The 24,360-nt window shown below is 34.7% G+C and overlaps 1 protein-coding gene and 1 non-coding gene across 3 annotated transcripts in view; both read right to left on the bottom strand.

The window, feature by feature from the left end:
• The window catches only part of SEPTIN7 (septin 7), a 110,191-nt gene that overhangs the window by 51,648 nt on the left and 34,183 nt on the right, over positions 1-24,360 (bottom strand). The window lies entirely within an intron of this gene.
• Positions 23,413-23,531, bottom strand: LOC131830816 (5S ribosomal RNA). The gene has a single exon (XR_009353404.1). It is a non-coding gene; the product is annotated as a 5S ribosomal RNA (ribosomal RNA).

Here is a 24,360-nt window from a genome sequence, read left to right as displayed (position 1 = left end):
AAGTAGTTAAGAATTTACTATGAGGTAACTGTGTTGAACATACAATGGGAGATCTAGATAAAGCAGTAGAAGGGTTGGTGGGGTAGCTGAGAAAGGGATGAGAATCTACAAGGCAATATATAAGAGAACCCAACATTGTGATGAAGGAAGACTAAATGTTAGTTATGGAGGCTTTAATCCCTACAACTTCTTAAAGAAAGGAGGGATGCTTTCATTGGTGACCTAGAAAGGAACCTCAAAGTTGTGATTTGGACTCAGGCTTTCTTTCCCTTATACCAATATTTTCTATCTTCAAATCTTTCTAAAACCAAATGTGTATTTTCTTCATTATAACCAGAAAGCATAATGCAATATAGATAAAATTACATAGAAATAAAATTCTAGCAAGTTAATTTTTAGCCATCTAAAAACAAGGTAAGTTATCATTTTGGTCCCACATATTTAAACATCCTTATCATGATTAAGATCATGAGATAAGAAATCCATAACCATTTGACTAATAATTTCTTCTTGTAATAATTTTTTATTATTATGGAGATAAGAAATCCATAACCATTTGACTAATAATTTCTTCTTGTAATAATTTTTCTTTTACTTGCCCTGATAAAGACTTTAAGATCACACTGAAAACCGAAAACAGTGTCAAATTCTTCTTTTGATGATTTTATTTATTTGAGAGAGAGAAAGAGTGCACAAGACTGAGAGAGAGTGCAGCAGAGGGAGAAGGAGAAGCAGACTCCCCGCTTAACAGTGAGACAGTGAGAGCCCAGGACCCTGGGATCATGACCCAAGCCAAAGGCAGACACTTAACCGACTGAGCCACCTAGGTGCCCCAACAGTGCCAAATTCTGACTATAAAATATCCTCAAAAAGCGATGTGAAATATTACTTAGTGCTTTGCAGGAAATATAATTCTGTAAATACTTTTTAAAAATCTACTATGTACCAGGCACAAGGGATTAAAAGGGCAAAATAAGACAGAGTAGGGGAGACAAATAAGTAAGCACATGCTATGAGCTCTGTAGTTAGCTATATTTAAGATGCTAGAAAACACAGAAGAGTAACTTCTAAATCAGATGGGAGTTAAAGATTTCCAGAAAGAGGTGACAACCAAACAAGAACTTGAAAGATAAATAAAAACTGGCAAAATAAAGAAAGGTACAGAAAAGAACTCATTAGACAGAAAACAGAAGTCTGAATCAGTGCAATTTATTCAGATAAAATACTATGTATGAGTTTCAGCCTCACAGCTACTAAATCAGTCTCCAGGGCCAAGGCTTGGGAATCACTAGTGATTCTGCTCTGTAGGCAATGGTAGAGAACCACTGGCAAGCATGCTAAGAGAGGAAGGCTTTAAAACAAAACAAAACCAAAAAAATGAATTTAAACATATTTAGGGCTTAATGGGGGGGATGAGACAGAAAAACTTTTTTTTTTTAAGATTTTATTTATTTATTTATCAGAGAGAGTGACAGAGAGCACAAGCAGGGAAGCATGAGGCAGAGGGAGAAGCAGGCTCCCCACCAAGCAAGGAGCCCGACATGGAACTCGACCCTAGGACCTTGGGATCATGACCTGAGCTGAAGGCAGATGCTTAACCGACTGAGCAACCCAGGCGTCCTGAGACAGAAAACTCTTAAAATGACTTATAGAATTTTGTTTTGTACAACTAGCAGAAGCAACTGTCCAGTGGTTATTAGTACAGCATTTAACTTCAGGCTTTCTGGATGAGAATCTTACCTTTATAGCATGATTACAGCAAACAACATACTTGAACTTTAATGTTTCTTCACATATCAAATTAAACATAATACATGAACTGATAAACTAAATAATACATGTGAAACCTAAGCACAGTGCCTGGTGCACAGTAAATACTCAATAAAAAGTACTTTCTCTGTGAAAATATTTACTGAGATTAATAATACACGAAAAGGTAAGAAGAAACAGGATGAATTAAGATAAAAACATTTTAAATTTAACACCCCTTTCAAATTAAAAGTCAAAGATTTTACATCAATACAGAATTAGAAGAATTAAATTCACTTAACTTTAAGCTGTACTTTATCAGTTTTAAAAGCCAACTTTTTTTTTTTTAATAATTTTTATTTATTTATTTGAGAGAGGGAGAAAGCAAGCATGAGAGGAGAGAGATCAGCGGGAGAAGCAGAGTCCCTGCTGAGAAGGGAGTCCGACGTGGGACTCGGTCCCAGGACTCCAGGACCACGACCCGAGCCAAAGGCAATCGCCTGAACAATGAGCCACCCAGGCGCCCCTAAAAGCCAACTTTTAAAAGATGGATATAAATCTTAGAATAGGCATGGATGGACTAACAAAAATAGATGCAAATTTATGTACAAGTACACACAATTAGTTCCTATGTACAATGCACTATAGTAGAGGCTTATGTTATGAAGATTTAAAAACAAGAAATTCATTCTTACCCCTCCACCATACATACCCCCATACAAATCTATACACATACCCAGACACATGTCCTCTATCTGGGTGGGAGAAGGCTACAATTTACCATTTCATTCTAACAAGGTATAAGGAAGATAAGCATAAGGTACTAAAGCACATAGAAGAGGCAAGAAACACAAGACTGTTATGGATCAATGAAAAGTTTCCCAGTAAAATAAAAGCTACATTTTGAAGGGTAGGTTGGACGTAGGTAGTACTCCCAATATTCCTAAGATGGAAGAAAATTTGACCTAAAAACCTAGGTGACTTCAACTTTCCTAAATAGGGTATCTTGCTTCACCTACCCTAACCTAACATACGTACAGTTCTTAGCTGCACACCACCATACCAACTGTCTGTTGTGAATGGCTGCTGCCACAAGGGCCCTGAGCAGAATATCCAAATAGGGAAAGTTGGTATCTATATTTGGTGTAATTCCTTCTCATGCTAACCTAGCCGCTCAAATCCACCACAATAGTATTTTTTCCCTAAAGTGAGGAGGATTTGAATTTAAGACAGTTTTGAATCTGGCTCCAGAGTCCAAGTCATGTCGTAGCTTCTTGAATGGTTCTCTAAGGGTAATGCACTCCTCTTTTTCCTTCCTTGTTCCTGCTGGCTGAAATGTAACCATGATGCTCGGAGCTGAATTAACTACCTTAGACCATGAAATATACTGGGCAGAGAACATGCCTAGTGAAGCAACAAACAAGGAAGTACCTGGGGAACACTGAAAACTTAAAGCAAAGACATCACTTCAATCCAAAACTATTCAACTCTGGATTCTGAAATAGAGGAAGAATAAATTTCTAACCTGTCATACACTGTTATTTTAGGATTCCATTATTTGTAGTAAAATTTAATCAAATAATATTAACAAGCAAGACAAGCAAATGCAAGTACAAAAAACTAAAAGTCTCATTTCAGTAAGACAAAAAATTAAAAACAAACTACACAAGATTTAAAAAATACATTTTAAGAATATTAATGCAATAGGGGCGCCTGGATGGCTCAGTGGGTTAAAGCCTCTGCCTTCGGCTCAGGTCGTGATCCTGGGGTCCTGGGATCGAGCCCCACATCGGGCTCTCTGCTCCGTGGGGAGCCTGCTTCCTCCTCTCTCTCTCTGCCTGCCTCTCTGCCTACTTGTGATCTCTGTCTGTCAAATAAATAAATAAAATCTTTGGGAAAAAAAAAGAATATTAATGCAATAAACATGTCATCGAAATACAAATTATTGTATATTAATTAATCTAAGGAGAAAACTAGAAACTCAGTGTTAAGTTTTTGCTGTGTGTCCTTAGATTCTACTAATTCTCTCATTTATAAACTTTACCTTGGTTTATTTTAAAGTCTCATATGATAGAAGAATAAAAATAGCAACGAAACTTAAAAATGCACAAGACATCAACTTAGAAACAGTGAGTTAACAGACCATCCACGGTAAAAGACTAATAGGCCTCTCAGATACAGACAAACCAAGTGGTTAAAAATGGAAATGCTCTGAATTAATAAGCTTGATTGTCAGAATACACTGTATTATTTAAGAAAAATGTAAGAATAACACAATTCAGAATTCTATATCCTAACTTAAGAAAACAAAATTATCCAATAAAATATAAACAGAATGCCTATCTGCATCATTTTATATTTCTTTATCACTAACATTATATTTGTTTACATGAATAAAACATGTAGTATTTTGTATTCCTTTATAACTAATATTTTAAGATCTGTTAAATGAAATGCACTATAAATGTTCAGAACAAAGTCACTGTCCCTCATTTTAACAGACCTTAAGAGAAATAACTGGATTTAATATTTTTTCTGTCCTTGTTAAAACAAAATATTATAATATTTAAAGATATTAAATACTTGAAGAAAATTCTAAAATAAGAGTAACTGAGTTTGTTATATTGCCCCCTTACTTTAACATTAGATACAAGTTAAAATAACCCATGTCCTCTTTGAAGCCTAGCCCATGAAAGTCATGCATATCCCATCATCATTGAAAATTATTACATTTCAAGTCTAAGAATAAAACATTCATGAAAAGTTTGTTCACAAGGTTCTGAAGAAAGTCACATCAATAATTATTTGTAACAGTTAAGGTAAGGTTCCTTTAGGTTATTGGGATTATAAAGGCTCTCAGAGGTCCTATAATTAAAGAGACTGTTCTACCCAGCAGCTCCTCAACTTTGCAGCCTTAGACTATTACCCCCAAACCTCTAAAATATCTAGTAACATCTAACATATGAAGCATACTTTGAGATATTATACTGTGTAGTTCTTATAAATTATTTTTCCTTAATCATACATCGTTATAGCACCTAATATAAGTAACAGTACTGTCTTAGTTATTGTTAAGTAGAGAATACACAGCTTAAACCTTGAGGATTTTTCATTTCTATACAGCATATAAACACTTAAGCACAGATGCTCCTCAGTTTTATCAATTAGTGGCTTGGAAAAACCTACTTCACTACACAAACTGTGTAAGGAACACACATAATGTGGTTTTATTATCAACCACATTTGCTAATTATGTAGTCTCAGAACATTAGAACTAGAATAGTCCTTAGAGACACAAATCAAATCACTTAAACATTAGAAAATGAAGCCAAAAAGAAGTTAACTGACTATGCCAAGAGCACATCAAGGTCAGTGGTAGAGCAAGAACCATAAAAACCCTGTTGCAATCCCCAACCTTGGGGTTCTGCTCTTCATGTAAATCTGCTTCTACATGAAGTCTCTGGGATTCTCCATGGATTATCCATGGAGGCAGCTGTTTTCAAACTTTTATTACCACAATTTACAGAAAATAGAGAAGCTGCCTCTACACACATTTTCCATGAAAACCCAGCATACACATACATACAAGTATACTTATCTGTATTGTACAAATGTATGTGCATACAAACTTAAAAATTTAATGAAATAACACTCATGTTAAGCAAAATACACTCATTTTCAAATCATTTTTATTTTTCATTTTTTAAAATGGCTCACTAAATTCATATCATGATCCAATTTGAAAAAACCTGCCAAGGAGGATTCAAAGTTTCATTCAGATAAATCATCTCCCAACATCCTATAGCTTCTGCATCCCAACAGCTATCCTCTGATACACTATTACAATCAAAAGAAAATACAGACACAAAAAATTTCATTTTATGATTATTTATTAATAGCTGCTAATGTTGGAACTGGGGGCATTTTGCCCTCGAAAGTTTAATTTCATTGAGAAACAAGCTATAGTTAAACAAAAAATACAGTCGGCATACATAAAGTATATATAGCTTGAAGTATAGCTTGAAGAATCAAGGAAGACTTCACAGAGCAAGCTGCAATTCACTGAGATAAACATAGGAACTAACCAAGAAAACCAGTGAACAGTTAAATAATGCTTAGATGTGGAGTGGCTTTTTAGAAAGGCAGAAGCTCAAAACCTGTGGTTTAGCACTTATGAAGAAAAAAAGGAAGCATAGGAGGATAAATAATTTTAAGAGTAAGGAGGATACAATTATTTTTAGAGAAATAAAAGATATCTACTAAGAGCAAATAGGCAACTGAGAACAGTTTTAACTGGAGATAAAACTAAAAAAAAAATCAAGGCGCCTACACAAACTATCACAAAGTATCAAGGCTTTTTGCTTTTCTCAAAAAAACTGAAACTGGAAGTCACCGGCAACAAATATTATTGGGGTAGGGGAAGCTCCTGAGTGGTTCAGTTGGTTAAGCCACGGCCTTCGGCTCAGGTAATGATCCTGGAGTCTGGGGATCAAGTCCCACATGGGGCTCCCAGCTCTGCACGGAGTCTCCTTCTTCCTCTGGCCTTGTCCCCTCTCATGCTCCCTCCCTCTCTCTCTCTCTCTCAAATAAATAAAATTTTAAAAAATAAATATTATAGGTATAGCTTTATTAAAATGACATGGAATGCCTCTGAGCAAACATACAATCAAAGAAAAGGCCTTACATAAACAGACTGGCTAATGTTTTGTTAAAATAAAATGGTATGGTATTATTTTTGATCCCCTGCTCTGACAGGTTTCAACAACTGAACAAGTACACTTGCTGTGGGGTTAAGAGTAATTTATCATTCTGCATTATGCTGTAAAAAACACAAACAAACTTCGATCCTAATTCCTTCCCTGTCACTAGGAGCTTAATGACACAGACCATGTTTTATCCATATCCAGATTTTTAGGGAATAGAATACCATCTGCTACTTTATAGGTGGTCATTAAATAAATGAATGAGGAATGCAAAGATGTTGTCCTACAGGGCAGAACTTGATCAAGACCATGAATGAGATATCCAAGAGTAACAGAATTTCAGAGAACTAAGGATCTCAACAGCTTAGAAAAGAGGTCATATTTCAATGAGGTTTTGAAGGCTGAAGGAGCATTCCAACTATCTGGAATATTATAGGTATAAAAGACCACTTTACAGCAGCTTGCAGCAACAGCATGGGAAAGAAAGCAAAGGTTTAAAAAAACAACAACAACAATATTTAACTCCTTTCAGGAGGCCTGTACTGGAATTTAAACAAGAGGAAAGCCTGGTGCTTGAGAGATCCTGTAGATCTTTTCTAACTTGTCCACTGCTTGCCTACTCTTGTTTATCGGGAGGTCTGAAATCAGTTTTATACAAATTCAAATACAAGTTCACCACAATACATAGTGACCTTGATCAAAATAATAAAATAATCTAATTAAATTATTTTATTTTTTTAAGATTTTATTTCTTTATTCATGAGAGACAGAAAGAAAGACAGGCAGAGGAAGAGGGAGAAGCAGGCTCTCCACAGAGCAGGGATTCTGACATGGGACTCGATCCCAGGACCCCAGGATCACGATCTGAGCCAAAGGCAGATACTAAACCGACTGAGCCACCCAGGCACCTACTTAAGCTATTTTAGTAAAATTTATTAGCACTGTACCTGACATTAAAAAATCATCTCCAATGTTATGTATTATTATGATCCAGGTGTTACTTTCAGCTGAAGTAGAGATGAGACAGTATCAAACTATATGGAGCTCTTAACCAGAATCCACCAGTGTTATTTAAGGAGCTATTTCAAAACACATGACTATACTTTACCCCAGAACTAAAGCCCAGAATATCCCATCAAGTATTTCCATATATGTTTTGGAGATGCCTCCCAAAATGACTCGAAAGGTAGATGAAATTAAAAACTCTAGTGAGGTGCCTGGGTGGCTCAGTGGGTTATGCATCTGCCTTCGGCTCGGGTCTTGATCTCAGGGTCCTGGGATCAAGCCCCTCACTGGGCTCTCTGCTCAGCAGGGAGCCCGCTTCCCTGTCTCTCTCCACCTGCCTCTCTGCCTACTTCTGATTGCGCTCTCTCTCTCTCAAATAAATAAAAAGAAAAATTTAAAAACAAAACAAAACAAAACCTCTAGTGAGTAAATGATGACAGGGCAAAATGCCAGATTCACCAACATTTAAAGATGGCCAGTAAAAGGGACGCTGAACAACCAGATAAATCAGGAAGCAGCATTGCAAAAATGAGAAAGAATTGCAAGGAAAAAGCAGTCATACCAAGTAAGAGATTAAAAAAAAATGGCCCAGGGATAATGAGAAGTCTTCTTACTGATTTTTAAGAAGAGCAGTTTTGGACTAAGAAACCAAATAGAGAGGAGTAATGGACAGGAAATTAAAAAGTACAGATTTATTCTTAATTTATATCTGGTTTAAAAATAAAGAGAGGTTGCTATTCTTTGTTTTGCTTTTTAGTATGCTTATCTCTCTGAAGATTTAATCTATCAAGAAAAGTCCAGACTCCACTAGACACTGATATTTCTTCCAAGATATTCCATTAACATGTGATCTGGGATTTGCTTTAAGACTATTTCATCTCCTCAAAATGTATTAGGACTGATCACATGCTAATACTAAAATGCAAGCTGAACAGGTTCCCCATGACCTGGCTCTGCAATTATCTAAACAAGATTTACTTATTTTAATTACAGTAATCGAGTGCCAGCACTAAGAGCTAAGTAATAATTCTGCTATGTAGCCAGTAGCAAACATTCCAACCAGCCACTCAATAATTATCTCATCCAATGAGTCAAAAAACTTTCACTTGATATGTGTCATGGAGGCCTTAAGGAGGATGTTTATGACAGTTCTTGCTATATTCAGAGATAAAAGTATCATTTACACAGCTCAGTTTAAGCAATTAACTGCCTTTTTATCACCATGTTACCAAAATATATATATATATAAATGTCTATTTGGAAATTCTTTTCATGATTATTTCCAAAATGGGTTACCACAACTTTTTGGTTAAAATGCACTCACTAGTCTTTACTTAGGCTACAGTCTGCAACTTCTCCTAGATTGTACATCAAGCTTCTGTTGTTCAGCTAAACTGTTTGTTTAGCTAAACTGAAAAGAGCTGAAATTGATAGATACTGTTTACAAGCTCTCCCCTCATCTTCCTCCAAATTCTTCATATTGTTGCCCAAGATCATTCAATAAACATTCCTTCTTAAAAAGTCAAGTATTCTTGTGAATACTATTAGTCCTTCATATCTTGGTGGGGAAAAATCAGACTTTTCCTCTAATTTCTAGTTGTGGTCAGCATTTACTAAGGAAATAAGTGCTTTAATTTGGAGGGAAATCGGGATAGTTTTGAAACGTTGATCAGAGTTAAGTAAAGATTTTGTGGCAATAGCAGAGTGGAGGGCTCTATGAACAGAGGGCAGCTTAAAGCCAATGTTAACACTACAGGGTAAGTAAAGGGAAAGATAGCAGGAAAGGAAATAGAATATACCAAGGAAAGAATTTTACTTAGAGATCTAGTGAACAGAAGAGGTGAAGCAACGAGATGATTTATGCTTGGGCTGGGAGCACATTCTATAAAGTGGCTCTAAAGAAGTGGCTTTCAAAGCCAAAGTGGGCAGGCTTTAATCAACTGACCTACATGCCTGACTTATTCTTTCAAGTTCTACAAGTCTCATATACCAAAACTTACACACTAAGGACCAATGGTGGGTTGTATGAATTATACTGGTGACTCTGTTAATCTGTCTTACCCATATTTCTTAAAACAAAACAAAACAGCATGAGTATGCATACAAAGAAATTGTTGTTAGTGATATGAATGTTTAATAAAAAGCTAGACCAAAAAAACCCAAAAAACAAACAAACAAACAAACAAAACCAGAAAAAGCTAAACTAAAAATTTCACATCAGTAATCAAGGGCCTCCAAGTTAAAATTCAGAACTTTTGTCTAATACTAATTTAGCAACATCATTTTGCTATATTTGGCATTTTAAAAAGATTTCTACTCTATTTTGGCAAGGATAAGCTGAAACATGCTGGCACATCTATGGTAACTGTTTAAGTTGGTATAACATTTTCAGTTCCCATCCTTGACTATGTCATCCCTTTCAAAGATCAAATGCACAAGGGAAAAAACGCTGCAAATAATAGTTGGGGTAGGAGGACGATCTTTTGGGTACCACAATGGGCACAGGCTAAGTATGATACACTCATAAAAATAAAATTAATCTGCCACTGAGAATTAGTTTTTAGTTTTTATTTTTTTATCCTCCCAAAATCTTTTTTTTTTTATGTTTCCAGTTTTATTTAAACTCTTATTAGTTAACTTATAGTGTAATATTAGTTTCATGAGTAGAATTTGCTAATTCATCACTTACATATAACATGCAGTGCTACGCAGCTGCTTTAAGTATTAAGGAGGGCACCTGTGATAAGACTTTGCTTTTAAAAACCTGTTTGACATGGAAAAATGCTTGTCTTGCATTAGGTGAAGAAAACACATAAAAAGGAATATGGTACTACTGCTCTGCCTAAGAAACACAGAATATATATCAAAATTAGTGATTTCCTCTTTCTTTTTAAAACATTCTTTCTACTCCTCTGTATTACATTTCCAATGGAAAACTATTTTGTAACAAGTAATAGATTTATAGGAAGACTACTTTAAAACTACGTATCTTAATATCTTTGTTCTATCTAAAAACACGAGTTATCAAAAAATACAACTACGTTTCAAAGAAATGTATAATTTAATTCCTTTCTCTGGACATTAAAGTAGACTAAGAGCAGTGCTCTTTAAACTTCAGAATGGGGAGTAAGGGACAGTTCTTGTCAAAACACAGACTCCCAAATTCCCAGGAATGAGCATCTTGAATAAGAAGTCCAGATTCTTTTTTTTTTTAAGATTTTATTTATTCATATGACAGAAAGAGAGAGCATGCACAAACATGAGCAGGACGAGGGCCAGAGAGAGAGGGAGAGGATCTCAAGTTGAATCCCTGCTGAGCACGGAGCCCTAGGCAAGGCTCTATCCCACCACCCTGAGATCAGGACGTGAACCCAAATCAAGATTAAATTGATTAAAGAAACCAGGGTAACAAACTGAGATCAAAATGTAGTTCATTTAATTTCTTCATTTATTTGGCCTTTTAGACGACTAAAATTTTAAAATGTCTCTTCCTTAATCAAAATTATCTATAATGATGGTTTGAACCAGAAATACTACTCTTAATTGCTGAATGACACGAAATCTTATGGAAACATGATTCAACAACAAAAGCAAAGACCAATCTATATGAGAAAAATTAATTTTGAGACTCAAAATTAAAATCTTTTTTGAGGAAATGGAGTGGGTAGGGGCAAAGGAAGATGCCATGCCCAGCGGTGAAGCCCAATACAGGGCTCAATCTTACCACCCTGAGATCATGGCCTGAGCAGAAATCAACAGATGCTTAACTATCTGATTCGGCCAGGCACTCCTCAAAATCAAAATCTTAATGTCATCCTAAAAACAATCCCTAAGATTCATTCTTAATATCACTGATATTACATACCTGACCTACTCAAGGAAAAATAAGATACTCAAAAGGTTTACAAAGGACAGCATTAATTCTGTAGCAACTATAAAGCAAGTGTACCCCTTAAGACTAATTAGTAATGTCACATAAGTAACTTGAACAAAACCCAAACTTCATTTTTATTGAAATGCACAGAACAGGCATGCACAAAAATCATACTTTATTAACAAGAATGCAAGCTACCTTGCTTAAAATGGGAAATAAGAGCAAATTCTCAACCATCTTTCAAATTAGCTACGTCTGACTCTCACCAGAAAAGAGCTCTGCTGCTATACTGAATTGCAAAATAAAAGGATAACATGTATACCCTGAATGTCTATATCAAAGGAATTCAGCCAAAGCAAAAGTTCAAAGTAAGAATTAATCAAGTATCGGGGCACCTGGGTGGCTCAGTGGGTTAAGCCGCTGCCTTCGGCTCAGGTCATGATCTCAGGGTCATGGGATCGAGTCCCACATCGGGCTCTCTGCTCAGCAGGGAGCCTGCTTCCCTTCCTCTCTCTCTGCCTGCCTCTCCGTCTACTTGCGATTTCTCTCTGTCAAATAAATAAATAAAATCTTTAAAAAAAAAAAAAAAAAAAAAAAAGAATTAATCAAGTATTTAGCCTCTTAGCTGCCATACCATTCTCAACCACCCTGACCTTTCTTTTCTCCTCATCACAGATATTTGGATCTTAAAAGTAAATTAAGACATAAAAATGTGCTAATAAATATATGCTTAAAATTAATATTTTAAGTAAAAATATTTTAAAGTAAAAATTTGATTTTAATATTTTACTTATTAACAGACTTAATAGATACATTATATATACAAAGTACATTCATATATTCAATTATCTCAAGCACTCTGTGAGAAAGGAGTAATTACACATAGCAGACAGTTTTATTGTCCAACTGTCTCCACTCTACCACCATCCTAAATCCTCAGATTCTCAGGGGGTATGTCTCTCTCTCTTTTTTAATCTTAGCCCTATGCCTAACTTAGAAACCTAACTAGGTAAATGTCTGTTTACCTAGCTAGAAAATGTCTGATAAATGTATGATAAGAAACTGAGATTCAAAGTGACCTAGCCAAGGTCAAAAAGCTCATTTGTGGCAGAAATTAGAATTTAAAACTAGGCTAAGAACATATTCCTTTTTAATACAGCAGTTGCTATATTAAGTATTAGGAAGATTTATGTTAAATATAGAAACCTGATCTTTATTACATGCTAAAAACATAAATAAAAGCATAACTGTAACTAGCTATTTTACAAAATTGTCAAAATGAATTAGTCATTTGAAATTTAAGCACAACAGAGAGTTACTGGTTTCAGACCTCTATCCCATCTGACAAATAAGATATTATCCCCATTAAGCCCAAATAATAACTCCCTTGACTCTTTACATGGCACTTTAAATGTGTACTACTAAAGCATTTATTAAATTAAATTGTAATTAGTAGCATGCATTTCCCTGGAAATTCCTTTGAGTGTTGAAGTGGTCATTTTCATTTATATATTATCCTATTAATCCATAATTCCTAGTACTTTATTGCTGATCAGTTTTATCAGAGGACTTAATGATCATTCAATTAAAATCTATTCTTAGAACCATGACAAGATACTATGGAAATCTCACCATTATATTTTACTGTAGTGATTACCACTTGTAAAATAATAAACAATTCACAGTCTCCTATCATAAAAGCTATAGTTAAGAATGAACCACAAAACATCCTTCACATTTGAATCCTTGATTCCTTGACATGCACTATCATCTGCTTACTCGAGGGTGCTATGTGCAAGAACAGAAGTCCCCAAGTCTAAAGTTTTCTTCCTTCTAAATATTAACCTTCTAAATATTTGTCTCAATTGTTAATAAATTTGGAGGCCAACCAAAAGTTCTCAAGCTAAAAGTTCCAAGGTTTTTTCCCCATTAGTCATTTTTATGGCAGTCCCAAATTATAATTTTACTACCTTTCTTTTCAGCATCAAAAAAAAGTCAAATTATTTCTTCTACTCACAGGCCAGTTAATTCTATAATTAAATATAAGTTTTTAAAGCCTTCAAAATTATTTCAGCTATTTCTCTTCTACTTTCCTCCTTGAAAATTCAGTCCAGAAATCATTATCTGGGTCTGAGAAAGGAAGGAGACCATGTTGGAAGGAGAGCTACAGTAGCCTAAGAGCAGAGCGTTAGAGACCGCAAAATGAAGATGGCTTCGAAAGGCGTCCTGGGAGAAGACCTAAACCTAAACAGGATGAGGAGGGCACCTATGTGAGAAGACTAGCATGGTATGAGGTGTCATAGCATTTGAGAGGGGTGAGCAGGGTCACTGCATCAGAAATGAGAGGGGAGGAGCCTGGGGAATATAGCTGATTAGTTATCTACAGTCATAACTGATCAAGTAAATAAACATATTAGGATAATGGTTTCTTATCTCAGAAAACACTAGTAAAGAAAAGATGAAAAGTAGAAGGACCCCTGAAGTAATGAACTGAAATTGTAAATATCAGTGTGAACTTAACAGTTTTCAATACAAATGTAGAGAGGGATAGATACAGATTAATATAAATGTAAATGAACATTCCCGTGTCCATATGTAAGCATATATGTATGTATAGAAATATACACTTGTTATTTTCTGATTTTGATAGTGTATTATGATTACATAAGAGAATATACCAAGGTAGGGAAACACAAGTATCATGCATCTCAAATGTTTGCAGGGGGAAGGAAAGAAAGTTATATACTGTATTTGTAACTTTTGTGCTTAGAACTGTTTCAAAATTAATTAAAACATTATTTCAGCACAAGAATCACTATAAATCAATGTCATGGGCTTCTAATTACATAAACTACTTTGTACCTATAGTTCCCAATTTTTTAGATAAATAACAACTCCTTTGGAGAATCTATATATCACAAACTATCCCGAAAAAAATAATAATAATAAAAATCTCAATTTTATTTCAGGAAATTTAGTCCGTGAACTCATTTTGTTTGCCCACATTTCTCCTAAAAAATCTGATTTGGAATCAGTAACTTCGCTACTGCCTTAAATTATCACTCCTACATTATAAAATATATATTTAAAAAACTCAAATGTAAATGCATGAAAATTATATACTTAAATATGTTTCTGTTTATTCAAACAGAAAATTTAAATAAAACTAACAAGGTTGGCTTTCCCAACTTTAACCACCTTTGTAAGGTCTTTCATGGCAGGCAGGTTATATCTTTCCAACCTTTAAAATAATTCTTATGTTCTGAAGCTCAGTGGTGAAACAAGTATGGTTTATTAGCATAAAATTATCTTTCCAACAAAATCTTCCTGCTGCGTACTAAAGCATGAAATGATAGAGAACTTCCTGCTTTGGAACAGAGTAAACCTGGTTACTAACACAGAAACCACTCAATTTCTAATTGCTCTAAAATGCTTTGGAAAGAAAAATGTACTAAGAGTATGAAGGGGAAATTGTGACCTCCTGTGGTGCTGAGCTGTCTCTAGTTATAGCTCCAAAGAAGAGACATTAATACCATTTCATATTTAAAACGATTTCAGAGACAAGTAACAAAATTACCTAGGAAAAGGATGGACCCACCTGACCAAATCTAATAGTACCTGATCCCCATGCCCTAGATTATGGATGATTTCAAAATTGACCCTTAAGGATCAAGAAATAACACCCTGTCATTCCAAGAGAAAAACCACACACTAACAGACTCTCCTGTGTGAAAAATCTGTAAAGAAGTTTGCACTGACAAGGGCTTCCTTCATTACCTTGTCTTCAAAGTCCTAAGCACCTTTCTTTGCATATAGTGCCCAGTCTTTTTAAAATTTAATATTGATAGGGGTTCCCGGGTGGCTTGAGCTGGGCATATGACTCTTGATTTCAGCTCAAGTCATGATCTCAGGGTTGTGGCGTCCAGTCCCATGTAGGGCTCCAAATTCAGGAGTCTGCTTCTCTCCCTCTCCCACTGCTCCCCCCTCAAATAAACCTTTTAAAATTGTAATATTGATAGACTATGTAACCTCTTTTCTGTCCCAAAGACCAATAATTAAAATAAACAAATGTTTCATAACTTTTGTTTCAGTCCATCTATCGAATGAATCTTGAATATATTCAATATCAAGAAAACAATTTCCCTATGGCTAGAAAACATCAGCATTCTCACTGGTCTTCTCTAATTCAGCCCCATTTACTATAAGATTTATTTTAGTGCTCTCAGAAAGGCTGTCAAAAGGGTGGCCATGTTTTTAATCATAAGTGTACTCTTTTATCCCCAACCCTCCACCTACCTCCCTATTTTCAATAGACTATGATCTATTTTCAAAGACTGTATTAGGATAGAACATGTAAAAGAAGTCAAAATAGATTAAGAATTATAACTCAAGGATTAACCTATATATATTTTAAAAATCACACTGAATGACTTTTTTTTAAGCCTACTAAATGAAATGGGGATATTATCCAGAGTACATTTCTTATGTATGTCAATCCAGGCATTATCCCATTACAAGACTGAAAAACTCTCAGTCTATAAAACTGCTTTGTGTTTTTCTAAATTATACTTTTCCACAATTAAAATGCTGAAAGTAAATCAGATAAAGAATTAAATGTATAAAATGTGGATATTCTGACTACTAAAAATATCATGTACCATCTTCCCAGGAAATAGCGTACGATTGAAGACAGTGGTCTGCTTTTTAGCCATAGTCTTATTTCTCCAACTCTCATATTATGCTGTTTGTATATTTCTTATGCCAGTTATCATTTAATGTTGTAGTTAACTGGTATACTTTTGTCCTCCTTTACTATTCCCTTACAGTGTCTTCAACTACATTTACATTCTTCCCTTCAGCATCCAGAGAATTAATAGCTCCACCTTCAATTATACTATACATCTCAAATTAGGCAGAAAATATTTTCTCTTTTTTAAAAATATATAGTTAATAGAACAAACTTTTAAGAAAACAATTTGCCAATATGTACCAAGAGCCACAGAAATGCTGAAAAAATTTGCTACAATAATCCTCCTTCAGGGACTATCAACAAATGAATAAAGATACTGCCCTTTGCTTCCCAATACACATACACAAGCCCTGTTTGTTTAAGAATCTTCACTGCCATGTTATTTGTAACAGGGAAGGGGTAAAAACAAAGTTAATGTCCATTAGTGGAGAAATAAGATACAAAAATTACGGTATATTCAGTTATAGATTAGAATATTATGCAGCCATTAAACATCATAGTTAAAATGTTGACCAAATTTTCCATTCCATAAATTTTTACTGTAGCATTACTATGAGATCAAAGAGAGCGAATCACTCAAATATCAAATGAAAAAGCAATGGTTAAAATTTGAGATAGCCACAGGTGGAAATATTATGCAACTGTAAAAAGGAAAATATTGAGGATAACTACAGCAAAATATTAAAAATTATCTCATCATTTTTACTTCTTTCTAGTATTTCCTAATTTTCATGTGTTTCAGGTATTGTTACAGAAAAGTCTTCTTTTCAGAGAGGCAGATCTGCTCTGATAACTCTAAACAGATGCCACCATGTTTATTTTCTTCCTAGAAAATAATATAATCTGTAATTATTTTACATATTGTTTGCCGATCTCCCTAAATTAACATAAACTCTAGTCATCTTCCTACACAAGTCACGACATAATTACTGAAATTTATAACTCTAATAATGCGGTACTTATATGAGGAAGAACTACTGAATGAAATAAACCAAAGGTTGGAAAGAGAACCAACCCCGCACATATTATCTTTTAAAAATCAAGCTTCTAATAAATGGTTTGGGGAGAACTACTTAGCCATTTGAAAAATAAAATAAACCAAATTCCTGTCTCACATCTCACATCAAAACAAAAAAGCAAGCAAACAAACAAACAAACAAACTGGGGCACCTGGGTAGCTCAGTGGGTTAAAGCCTCTGCCTTTGGCTCAGGTCATGATCCCAGGGTCCTGGGATCCAGCCCCGCATTGGGCTTTCTGCTCCACAGGGAGCCTGCTTGCCTTCCTCTCTCTCTGTCTGCCTCTCCGCCTACTTGTGATCTCTGTCTGTCAAATAAATAAATAAAATCTTTAAAAAAAAAAAAAAAAACAACCATATGGATTTAAGATTACAGAATAAAAAGTTAAACCTTTAGTCTATATACTTAGATAAAATACAGTGGAATTCCCAGTAATCCCGAACCAAGAAGGAAGACATGGAGAACAAAAGCCATAAGAAAAAAGATTGCATGGACAACATAAAGTCAAGTTACAACACAGAAAAAATTCTGGCAAAAAATGCCAATATCTAATAACAAATACTAACTACTACTATTATTAATAATAATATGAATAGTAATAATAATAAATGCCCTGGAGTCCTGTATCTTATTAAAGAAAAAAAATGAGCAGAGCTTTTTAAATTAAACTAGAACATGCTACTTACGAAAGAATTAATATTAAAAATAAATACTAGGAAAAAAAAAAGTAAGGTAACCAGCAACAATAAAATACAGATGAAAATAAGATACCAATTTTTAGGCATTAGATTGGCAAAAAAAAAAAACAAAAAAAAGACTATAATACCCATCGTTGAGAGTATGCACAGAAAAGAATATTGTCAACACTAGGTAAGTGGGCAAAATGGTATACAAACTATTTTAGGGCAATTTGGCATTATCTACTAAAATGCTTAAGGGTGCTTGAGTGGCTCAATCTGTTAAGCGTCTGCCTTTGGCTCAGGTCATGATCCCAGCATCCTGGGATCCCAAGCCTCATGTTGGGCTCCCTGCTCGGCTCCCTACTTCTCCCCTGCTTGTGCTTGCGTGCACTCTCTCGCTCTCTCTCTCTTTAATAAATAAATAAAATCTAAAACAATAATAATAAATAAAATAAAATAAAACCCTTAAACACAGGAATTCAAACTTCCAAAGCTTTATCTTAAGGAATTGATTAAAAATACAAGGACAGACAGAACTATAATCGTGTTTATATATAATTATCCTGACTGGGGTGCCTGGGTGGCTCAGCCGTTAAACATCTGCCTTAGGCTCAGGTCATGATCCCAGGGTCCAAGTTCCTCTCCCACTCCCCCGCTTGTCACTGTATCTCTCTGTTAAATAAATAAGTAAAAATCTTTAAAAAAATTTATCCTGATGTTGAACAACATGGCAAATTATGGAATACCCAACCTATATAAGTCATTAAAGTCTATGACACAAGCATAGCTAGTTAGGTATTCAAAGAATACCTAACATCAAAAGATGATCACAATTTACTGCTTATTTTAGAGAGCAATCATGGAACATCATAGATAGATAACTCAGTGACAGGTTTTGGTAATATTTATTTTCATTTTGCTTTTCTGCATTTCCTAATTTTTATGAATGAAACACATTATCTTTATTACAAAAGCACATCTTAAAATACACAGATGAAAAACCTAGAACGAATTTTAAAATTAAAATAGTGAATATGTGGATGTATGTGATTTCTTTTTTCCCAAAACTTCCTCTGCTTTAAGTTACTTCTTGTAAGTAAGATAAAATCCACATACCATAAATTTCACCACATTAGAGTGTACAATTCAGTGGTTCTTCTATATTCACAATATTGCACAATCATTGATTACTTTTATTACCAAAAGTAAAATAAAAATAGAGCTCAAGGAAGAAATTTTTGAAATATTACTCAAAGCATTCAAGTCTCCAACATATCTTAAATCCAGAATTACACATATCACAGAATGCCGAACAACCTAAAAACAAAATGAGTCAATATTACCTTTCAGTTTCTTCAAATAACTCTGGATGTTCTTACAATTCAAACACCAACATGAAGGTGAGAGAAAATGACAATTATGACAATGTATATCCTATTACCAACTATACACTTCCTAAACTTTAGCTTACAAGTCATATATACAAAAAACACATTATGATAAACCCAAAATGGCTAAAGCAGTCTAAGTTCCTTCCCATTGACAAAATAGAAATGTCAATCCTGCTACTAAAGACATTTGGTATAGGTCAAATATATCATGACAAACACTAAATAGAGAAAATCTCTACCATAAAAATTGTGTGAAGTTCAAAACTGCAGAAATGACAGAACTGTGGATTTTATCCTCTAAGAATTAAAAGTACAAATTTCTAGTTATAAGTCATGGGAATGAAAAGTACAGCATAGGAAATACAGTCGATAATACTGTCATAACTTTGTATGGTAACAGATGATAAGGTCATTTATGACTAATGCACAGAACTTTCAATTCACTGTATTGTATACCTGAAACTAATAATACTGTAGGGTCAATTATACTTCAATTTAAAAAAAAAATTCAAAATAATAGATTTAATATCACTTGTTTTAAAAAATATTTTCTGGTAAGATAAAGCAATCCATAGTCTGAGTTCTAAAATCCTGGAGAATTCTAGTAAAATTAGGATTTTATAATTAACATTTTACTTCTCAGCATAGTCGAGTCTAATTAAGAAGCACACAAGAGACAGTCAAATTTCAAGCCCTAATCTGTTTGACAATTTGCTGAATTAGAGACCTAAGTGTCTTCATTATTTGATATGCTTGACCCTGAGTTTTAAACTAAATTTTCAAATAAAGATTCAAAATCAAGAATTCCAATCTAGGGCGCCTGGGTGGCTCAGTGGGTTAAGCCGCTGCCTTCGGCTCAGGTCATGATCTCAGGGTCCTGGGATCGAGGCCTGCGTCGGGCTCTCTGCTCAGCAGGGAGCCTGCTTCCTCCTCTCTCTCTGCCTCCCTCTCTGCCTGCTTGTGATCTCTCTCTCTCTCTCTGTCAAATAAATAAATAAAATCTTTAAAAAAAAAAAAAAAAAGAATTCCAATCTATTTATCCTGGTGGCAATCAAGTTCTTCAAAATCTAGGCTAGCCTACCTTTCCAGCCTAATTTTCAACTATTATAACGTCATACCTTATGGGTAAAATCAATGTTCGGGCAAATTTAATCATATTCAATCAAATTTAAACCCCTGTATCATGTATAAACCACAATTACATACAAAACTGACAACCTGTTTTTATTCCTATACCAACACAGATACTTGTGTCTGAAAATATATAAAGTAACTAGTTTATATTAGTGCACCATATTGTCACTACACTAACATTCAGCAAGGTAAAATATTCACAATATGAAAGTATGTGGGAGCTGAAAATGACTGGGGAAATAGAAAATTCACCTCTCCCACTTCATGCCTGCCCTAGGCCACACAACTCTTTCCAGTGCAATGGAAGAAAAAAACTGCTCACACAAGTATTTAAATTCTCTAATTCTCAATCATTCCTGCCCCGCTATTCCCTCTCTTTTCTCTCTTTCATTTTTTTTTTTTTTTTTAGGAAAAACATAACATCCAGATGAAATCATATAAGTTCAAGGCATACTGGGCACACTTTATCCAATACCCTCAAATGAGCCTCTGCATAGTACTTAAGAACACACCAGACTGAGAAGTAGACTGAGTTTGGTTTTACCATTTGCTTAGCAATGTGACCAGGGGCAAGTAACTAATCTCTCTATGCCTCAGTTTTTCCCTCTCTAAAATGGGAATAGAAATACCGACTTCATAGGATCGTTGTTAAGGTATGAGTGAGGTACACACTCAGAACACTGCCTGATACATAAAAGGTTATGCAGGTATTGGCTATTTCTTCCCAAGTGGACCAACCACTAAATGTCTATCCCAATTCTGTTCTTTTAAAAATCTGTCCTAATACCTCTCCTTCTCAAATAAGGCAGAAATAATCTCTAACCAGGGACAAGTTCTCCAAATCCTTCAACTTCTATGACCCTTGATTTTGTATGACTCCATTGATTCATATATACTTCCCAGAAATGTTACTTACCTTTTTATGTGTACTTTATGTTGTCTAAATTATAAATTCCTTTAAGATATGGGAATATACACTATGCCTCCCTGATACAAAGAAGGCACTTAAATAAATACTCAATAAATTCTGCTTTTTTGAGGCAAGGTTATTGGATAAAGGTTTTCCAACAAAGAAGTTTCAAAGAAATCAAATGTTAATATAGATTTTCAGTTTGTATCAATATATAAGTCTTAAATCAAGAATCCTTATAAAAACTAAAACTATTCTGAGTTTATATCTCAAAACTGAGGACTTACAGAATGGCTAAAACTAACAACACAAGAAACAACAGGTGCTGCTAAGGATGCGGAGAAAGGCGAACCCTCTTGCGCTGTTGGTGGGAATGCAAACTGATGCAGCTACTCTGGAGAAGTTCGGAGGTTCCTCAAAACGTTAAAAATAGAACTACCTTATGACCCAGCAACTACACTACTAGGTATTTATCCAAATGATACAAAAATACAGATTCAAAGAGCTACATGCACTCTGAGGTTTACAGAAGCACTATCATCAATAGCCAAACTATGGAGACAGCCCAAATGTCCATCCACTGATGAACGGATAAAGAAGATGTGTACGTACATCTATGTGTGACACACACACACACAAATGGAATATTACTCAGCAATCAAAAGAATGAAATCTTGCCATTTGCAATGATGTGGATAGAGCTAGAGTATATTATGCTAAATAAAATAAGTCAGAGAAAGATAAATACCATATGATCTCACCTATATGTGGAATTTAAGAAAGAAAACAGACATATGTATGGGAAGGGGGTAAAAAAAAAAGAGAGAGGAAAACAAGCCATAGGAGACTCTTAAGGATGGAGAACAAACTGAGGGTTGATGGGGGATTGACTGATTGGTGATGGGTATGAAGGAAGGCACTTGTGATGAGCACTGGGTGTTGTATGTGATGGTCATTTAATTCTCAGAAACCATTACTGCACTGCATGTTAACTAAGTAAAATTTAAATTAAAAAAAAAAAAATGAGGAACTAGCTTATAAGGAAGAACCCACAGTTAAGAATAATAAAGCAAGGTTAGCTTTAGCTTTCTGTGATTTGTAAACAATACTGTTATATTTGGCTTAAAGTCAGAAAAACCAACCAAGTATTAGACACTTACTTAAAAGATGACTATGTGTTAGACACTCCTCAACTACGTAGATGAAAAGATTCACTCCTTGCATTCAACAAGTCTATACAGAGACAGCTAACTAAACAATAACATTCAAGGTGAAGTGGGTCAGGATATTAACACCCATTCTCCTTTAATCTCAGCTGAAGTCATATTGAGAAAAAGAAAAGACAAAAGCTGTATTTCACAAACTAGTAAGATACTTTCCCTATTTCCTCTAAAATCATTTCAGCTGACTTGAATTTTTTTTCACCTGGAAAAATGTTCGAGATTTTTAAACCAAATATCTGGCCTTGATCCCGAGATATTATTCTACTAAGTATATGTTCAAGAAGTCACTCTTCAAACTAAAATTTTAATATTGAAAAATTTTTTAAATTGTTATAGTTCTAACAGATCTAGAAATTTTTCTTACAAATTACAAAAAGATCTTTTATTTGTTTACAGTCTGTCACTTAAGATCATAAATGTTATATAAGTAAAGGTAAGATTTAGTATTCCTTTACATGTAATGATCATGTTAACTGCCCTATAAAAGGAAAGGTATGTTCTGCATGTTTTATCCATCCATCTATCTAGACTGACCTCTGCTTCACAGTAGCAATTTGCCAGCTGGGCATACTATGCTTCTACTCAACCAGAAACAGGCAAGTTAACCAACTCTACCAAACATCAAGTTTGCAGACTTTGTACCATGCTTTAACTACTTTAACTATCACAACACATACACTTCCAACAGCCACAAAGTGATCGTCTGGTAAAATATTCCAGTTGATTGATAAAGTATTCTCGCCTCTAATGAAGGAGTTATTTCAGAGCTAATTCAATGAATCTAATATTCAATACCCAAATAAAAACAATAGGAGTTGAACATAATTAGCAAAAATTAATGAACAGTACAAAAAAGACAAAGTATTAACTCAATTTTCTTTGTCAAGGACAGTGTATCCATTATCCTACCTTTCACCTTCTTAAAACGTATAGAGAAATACAAAGTTTCATCATCCTTACGATTTACTTTCAAAAGAGCCTACAGCACCTGGTATTCCCAGGCAGTCTCCCATCCAAGTACTAACCAGGTCCGACCCTGCTTAGCTTCCAAGATCAGAAAAGATCGGGCATGTTCAGGGTGGTATGGCTGTAGACAGGAGTCAGCTTCTATGAAGTAAAATTATTATACATTTAAGATTACTAATCTGGGGCACCTAGGTGGCTCAGTCATTAAGCCTCTGCCTTCAACTCAGGTCATGATCCCAGAGTCCTGGGGTCAAGCCCCGCATCAGGCTCCCCGTTCAGCAGAAAGCCTGCTTCTTCCTCTCCCACTCCCCTGCTTGTGCTCCCTCTTTTGCTCTCTCTAATTAAAAAAAAAAAGGATTACTAATCTTATATATGATATACTGTCTCTTCAAATATAACAACGATGGTACCAACATACAGTCAAAATAACCTTTGACAATCTCTTAAAATGAACTTCAGGTAGGGTATGGTGCTCAGAGGATAAAACACTTAAGAAAAATGTAACTGAATTAGAGAAGAAAGCTGTATTTCACTCACTACAGAGCTTATACTCACTGAATGAATTTCCAGGGTAATCACTTGCATGATTATGAACCTCTACCCCACCCTTCTTTCTCAAATTCAGAGCACGTATGTTTAAGTTAAATACTCATGTGATATGACTCCTCTATAGTATATAAGCCAGAGAATAAAATTAGCCTGTAATAACTAACCACAAGACACTATTTCCTTTTGTAGCATTACCAATTGAAGAGAATTTCTTTACAGTGTTATATTCCTCTACCACCACGGCTTTTCAACTTTGTTTTTAAAATTGTGCTACCTTTAAAAAAAAAAAAAAAAAGGGGGCTAAAAAATATATAAATCCTATCATGCCACCAGTTTAAATTTTAAAATGTACTCACATAAGGGGCATGTGGGTAGCACAGTAGGTTAAACATCTGACTTCGGCTCAGGT

Source organism: Mustela lutreola, chromosome 4 (genome assembly GCF_030435805.1).
Source record: "Mustela lutreola isolate mMusLut2 chromosome 4, mMusLut2.pri, whole genome shotgun sequence".
NCBI classification, from domain to species: domain Eukaryota; kingdom Metazoa; phylum Chordata; class Mammalia; order Carnivora; family Mustelidae; genus Mustela; species Mustela lutreola.
This window is presented reverse-complemented; position numbering and strand designations above follow the sequence as displayed.